Raw genomic sequence first — 6,896 nt, forward strand, 5'->3', positions numbered from 1 at the left:
AATAGGCACCAAAAAAAAAGACATTTATAATTAGTGGAATGAAGGAAAAATCACTAAAAGCCTAGATGTTAAGTGTTCAAAAACTCTCTAAGAATTGGTTACACTTACTCCGTCTATATAATAACTGCATTATTTCCAAAATTAAATCGATTTTAAGCCAAGAAATAAAGTGTTTATGGTCCCTCAGGATTGAGTCGATTCCAGGGCCAGCATTACCAGACGCGGAGCCCGTGGAGAAGACGATTGTGGGACTCCTTGTGGAATCAAGAATAATTCTCAATTATTTGTTGCATTATTTTGAAAATTCATTTTCACACTTGAAACACAGCCACCATGTTTTATTTATTGTAAAACAAAATTCAACTACTTTTTACATTGATATTACCAGATATGTTATATACTTTAAGGGCAGGGTCCGGAGTGGCCGCGCCTATCAAACAGCCGTTAGGGTGTTTCTCTGGTCAACTCAGTAGAATACTACATGGTTGTTTGCAGTACAGTTATGGTGTAAATATATATAAAATAAAATGAGCCCCGATGCAATATGGGCCAAAGGCCTCTCAACTACTGCACTGCCTGGGAGAGCAAAGACACAAACTGATGACTTGTTTGGACCAGGGCTGTCTTAAGAGTATCATGGGCCCCCGGGCCAAGTGGTTTTTCGAAGGCCCTACCTGGTAAATCTTAGAAAATTTCAACCGGATCTCATTTTTGTGAGGCTCCTGGGTGGGCCCATGCGTTACGACAGCAGTGGTTTGGACAGTGTTCGGTAAGCTACACTGATGGGCAAGATATGTTATAAGGAGAAGAAAACGAGCTTCTACTTTTTTTTTTTCTCAGCTTCTCTCATACATATCATACAGCGTTTGTATCATAAATAAATAGCATCTAAACACCGTCTAGCCAGAAGCGCCGACATGAAGAAAGCACTGGAGTGAAAATTCTTGCTGGAAGATGTTGGTCGTCCCGTATATACGGGACTCAAGCGCGTACGCAAGACGAGGAAGGTGCAATGCATTGTTTTCCTTTCTTTTCCCCCAGAAATTATTTGTTGAGAGCTCAGCCTCTCTACAAAATGTATTGGTGAGGGCATGGCCCCCACAAGGGCGGGGCCGACAGGCCTCTAGCCCCGGGGCCCGGGACAATTCTCACCATTTTTTGCTTTTTCGCGCTATAAATTAACTATAGAAGGGCCCGTGAAAAGTCTGACCGGGGGGGGGGCCCGCAAAAGATCTCAGCCTAGGGGCCCTGCTTTAGGATGTAGGGGCCATGCATGGCCCCCACATGGGGGGGGGGCTGACAGGGCTCTAGCCCTGGGGCCCGGGACGATTATCTTTTTTTTTTTGCTTTTTCACGCTATAAATTAGCTACAGAAGGGGCCCGTTAAAAGTCTGACCGAGGGGCCCGTAAAAGATCCCAGCCTAGAGGCCCCGCTACAGGATGTGGGGGGCCATGGGTGAGGGGGGGGGCGTCAAATGCGTGTGTGTGTGTGGCCTCAGCCCCCTAGATTCCGGCGTCTATGCATCTGGCCAACCAGGCACTTACCCTATTCTCAATTAAATGTACTGGAAAGGGGAAGCGTAGGGGGAGGGGGGGGGGGTTCAGATTATACTTATTATTGACAGTTAGAAATGAAAAAAAGTCGTCTTCAGAGAGGAAATCTTAAGGCTCGAAATATCCAAATTCTACGGAATTTGGCCTCTGAAATTCACGAAACTGCGTGAAATTATAGCAGGAAAAACTCAAAAAAGGCGTTTTTGCAAAAAAAAAAAAAAAAATTGGAAAAAGGAAATTTTTTGGCTGAACATATAGTTACGGGTATTAGAATAATACTATTGTTGTTTTTTGAAAATGGGTTCAAGAGGGGGAAAAAAAGTGTCTCGTGCCGTGACCAGGATTCGAACCTGGGTTATTGCGGCCACAACGCAATGTCCTAACCACTAGACGATCACGGCAACGGTAAACCGTGACTTATGTAGATTCAATTGTATTTTTGAATCAAAAATTATTGAGAAATTTTTATTTCTTCTAGTGCTATATATAAAGTTCTATATATACTAAAAATTCTCAATTTTTTTTTGTCAGAAAATTCGTTTTTTATGATTCATTTTCGTACCCAAGAAATTTATTTTTCATCGGTAATATTTTTCAGTAAAATTTGTGTTATTTTTGATAATTTGTGAAAATTCAAACTGAAAAAGTTGATAAATGAGACAAAAGAACAAAAATGTATTATAACAAACACAAAAAGAAATTAATATATTTCAAATATCTTGTGACCATAGTTGAAAAAAAAAACCGGGACATTTCGTTGATGCACAACTACGTTAAATAATGAGAACCTAAACCATTAAAGTAGAAATGCAGAGACCGGTCCCCCTTTCATCGCCAAGCTCGATGATCGCCAAACGTAGCAGATTGATGTCATTAGACACACGCGGCCAAACGGTTTTTCAACCACGGTTCATCAATAAATTGACCATATTTTTTCGATAAAAATGCGGGACAACAACATGATGACATTTAGCACATTTGTTGTGACAACTTTTGAATTTAAATTTTGTTAATTATAAATAGAATCACTGTCCCATTTTAATATTTTTTTAAATACAGTTTAAATTTTTTTTAAATACAGTTTAAATTTTTTTTAAATCCCGTTTTAACATTTTTTTTAAATCCCGTTTTAATCTCCGGTAACTTGGAGTTCGTAATAACGGGATTCGACTGCACTAGTGTGTTTCAAAAAAATTGAACTGAACTATTGGCCCAAAATTCTCTCTTTACGCTTTTGTAAAAGGTGAAACTTCAGTATCCCCCCCCCCCCACGCTCTCTCTATCAGTGCTGTCTTGATGCATGGGCCTACCCGGGCACCCCAAGAGAAGAGAGCCTCAGAAAAATGAGAAGTAGTTGAATGTTTCGAAAATTTGCCAGGCAGGGCCTCAGAAAAATCACTTGGCCCCCGAGACCCACGATGGTCTTAAGACGGTCCCGTTCTCTATTCGGCTCAGGGCCCTATCAACAGTCCAAAACTCTTTCGTTCAAAAGTCGTCTCGTTTCATTACATACACGCAAATGCTCTCACAGTATAAATTTTAAACTGTCTTCAAATAACAATAGCTTACGCTGCACGGTGTGTTCCAAAAATAACTGCGCATCTGAAAGTGCGCAGCGGGCCACTTGAGTGGTCTGGAAATGTATCAAGAGCGCCACTAAAATAATCTATAAAAAATGCATCGGGCCACTTAAAGTGTATCGCAGACCATTAGGTGATCTGCGTGTAGTGAGAATTTCAAGTGATCACGAAGCATGCCGCGGGACACTCAAATGATCTGTAAATGTGCCTCCAGCCACTTATAGTAATTTGGAACTGAACTATGTGTCACATAAGTGAACTGGGGGTTTGCTCAAGTGATTTGGAAATGTGCTTGGGGTCACTTAGGTGATTCGGAAATGAACTTGGGGTCACTTAGGTGATTCGGAAATGAACTTGGGGTCACTTAGGTGATTCGGAAATGAACTTGGGGTCACTTAGGTGATTCGGCAATGTGCTGTTGGCAGCTTAAATGATCTGAAAATGTGTCCCACTTAAATGATTTGATGAACACTTCGTGGGCCATTTGTGTGGTTTTGTTATTCGTCCTGGGCCACATGAGATACCTCCGAGGGCCATGGGTTAGCATCTGTGTTCTAAAGCATACTAGGTTCGTGTGTATGCTGCTTTTCTATGAAAAACATTCCCGTTTTCAAAAAACATTAAAAAATTTTCTCTGTTCATTTCAGGAACTCCATTTTTTTTTCTCAGATTCTGTGGATATACAATTATACAATTGAATGAGCGCTTTTGCAATTTCAGTTGTTATTTGTTTCCGAATATTAACTTTTAACAAAATGGAACCTTTTGCAAAATTTACCCATATCTTATGACACAATATTTCTTTTCAGCATTTTAATTTGAGAAAAATTCTGCCAAGCATGTAGCACCTCAGTGCTGAGAGAGAGGGACAATGTTCTAAGACACTTGAACAAATGATGTTTGACAATCTGACTTTTTTTTTGCGAAAAGAGCATTTTATTGCAAAACATTAGCATATATATAATGCCTTTCAGCTGTTTATCAAGATTGGCACAGTATTTAGTGCTGATGGTTTTTACCGTCTCTTGGTAAAAACATATTTTTCCCGTGTTTTTTAACACCCAGAGAAAAACTCATGGTTTTTACCACCTTCAGGGAAAAGAAATTACTGTTCCTATCATTATTTAAAACAAAAATGTATCTACTTTTTCCCTTCAAAAATGCATAATTCTGATACAATGTTGTGCTAATACATAACACTAAAATTATTATGTTCTTACTAGCATGCATAATAAAGTCAGGGTTGGGGTTTTGGACAAGAAACACGGGATAAACTGTCCAAAATTGCCTAAAACTGTCCAAAACCTCCAAGTTTCAAAATGTTTCGTGGAAACAGATTTTTCTTTCACAATACTATATATCATTTTTGTAGCATATAAAAAAAGTACTAACAGAATACAAACCTGTCTAACTAAATCAAAAATCTTTCGAAGGGTGTCATTTGATTTTTGTTATTTTAAGTTGACTGTTTCATCAAATTGATGGTTTTCTACTGGAAATCGGATGGTAAATTAATATCCCTCATTATATCATATAACTCACTGTTTAAATAAACACTAAATTTTTTATTTTGTGTTATAAATGTTATTTTTACTTCGCATCTCATTTCTCATGTATGATTATGAAGCAGGTACTGTATTTATAGGACAGCGTTTGTCCAAAACTCCGAATATTTCCTTTAGAAAATGCATTATATTGAAGGTAGGTACTGAATACGCATAGTCACAGTTACAAGCATTTCATTATTGTAAAAGCTCAACATAAATATTTTTCATTAGATGATATTACACTCTATCGATATTTATTGACATCATTATCTTTATTTAACACTAATTGTTCTATTTTGAAAATTTTCAAACTTTTTTCCCTTTTTTAAAGTGAACGCTCTATTCTACACATTCTCATTTTTGAATATAAAAAATTAATTTTAAATGAGGGGAAAATATTTGAACTAAATGAGGCCATTATATAGCATCTGCACATGACGAACTCAACACAACTTCACAAACACAGATTATGCCTATATGATAGACTTCAAGACCCAAAATTTTTGTTAAGTTCAATCGCTGCTCGTATGAGGCTAGAAGCTAATATTTCACTGAATATAAATACAAGCTATATATACAATGCTATCACATGGTAGACAGCAGTCAGAAAAAAAAACACTGCAAGAATAAGGCTTATCAAAAGACTGTCTTTAAACACATTGTTTTTGATTTTCGTGTTCGGCCAGTCCTGCATCAATTGAAAAAATATTTTCAAATTTTATAGTGATACACACTAAACTTAGAACTCCTCTTGGCACAGATAGGGCAGCTAAATAAGTTATGTGTCATCGAATGTTAAGAAGCGCAGCTGAGCTGGATTATTAGTGTTCAATTATTACATAAGTTTAATTTCATTCTGTAGTCATATCTATTGCATTTTTCTAATTTTCATATAGCATTTCTATTACATTGTTGTATCTTCCATATGTTTCAATAAATCTAATGAATCTCAAGACAGTTCAGTTTTCAAGAAAATTTTCTGATTTCATGACAGTGTGCCTTTTAGCAAAGGGGATATATAGATATTTGTAAAAGTCTAGAAAAAACACTATTTAGGACGATTTCTCTTGAGCAAAAAATTATGCTTGGCTCCTAAGCAATTTGGCTAATGCATAAATATATATTTTTTGATTTTTCAACTCCCTGCCATAAAGATAGTCTTGTATTGTTATCATATGCAGATGGATTAAAAAAGAAAAGTATACACACTATAAATTCTAGTCAAAGTATGTTTATATAAATCGCAGAGGCAGATTTGACTTTGTCGCCTTCTTTCTATTAGAATTTTGCCACCCTTCTCTTATTTCAATTTGATGTTTTTGACCACAAATTACTTAAATTCATCGTTCTGCACTACAGACTGCTTAGGGGCCCCTGCTCCCCTTTGTAAATAACACCGCTGATAAATAGACATTTAAAACAATAATTTAATGAACTAAAATTGGGAAAAGAACAAAAATATTGATTAAAGCATTTATCATAATTAAAATTAGTTCGTAAAAGAAAATCAAGTGACACCCGTATTAATCAATAACAGTTTTATGGTATAGAAAACAGAAAATATACAGTCCAACAGAAAATATTGCTGTACAGGAATTTATCGTTATTTCGAGTATGATTGTAGCGAGGTTTCATTGTACAATAATCTTATACAACGATCTTCTCTATACTGATAGTACTCTCTGGTCCTGATTCATAATGCTAATATACTCTATTTATAATGATAGCTCCCTTATAACGATACGTTTCTCTGGTCCCTTTGACTATCATTATATGGGCTTTTCACTGTAGTATGTTTAAGTTATAAATTGTACTAAATGCTAATTATTAGAATTTATACATTCTAATAATGTATAAGAGGATTATAATAATATGTAATACGGGGTGGGGGGGGGGGGACAAAGAAAAAAAAATAGGTTTTTACATCAACCTCATTTCATTCAAAGTGTGTTGAAGATCTAAACATTGCTCGTGTTAAAACAATTTCTACAATTCTTATTTTTCCTTTTTTAATTAAGGCTCAAACTTATTTCAATTTTTAATGATTATTATTTAAACAACTATTAATCATTAGTTAACAAAAGAAACAGTTACTCTGCATATTAATTATCAGTATTAAGAGGCTAATTGTATGTACAAAATTTTTAGCATTTTTACCACGGTTTTTACCGGTAAAAACCTAGTTTTCACCATGTCCTGGTAAAAAGCCCAACCC

At 36.1% G+C, this 6,896-nt stretch overlaps 1 non-coding gene across 1 annotated transcript; it reads right to left on the minus strand.

The window, feature by feature from the left end:
- Positions 1 to 1,883: 1,883 nt before the first annotated feature.
- TRNAH-GUG (transfer RNA histidin (anticodon GUG)) lies at positions 1,884 to 1,955 on the minus strand. Its single transcript has one exon. It is a non-coding gene; the product is annotated as a tRNA-His (tRNA).
- Between the last annotated feature and the right edge of the window lie 4,941 nt (positions 1,956 to 6,896).

The sequence above is a fragment of the Pholcus phalangioides genome, unplaced genomic scaffold (genome assembly GCF_987345545.1).
Source record: "Pholcus phalangioides strain wild (caught in Gottingen) unplaced genomic scaffold, Ppha-v1.0 ptg000010l_1, whole genome shotgun sequence".
In the NCBI taxonomy this organism is placed as follows: Eukaryota; Metazoa; Arthropoda; class Arachnida; order Araneae; family Pholcidae; genus Pholcus; species Pholcus phalangioides.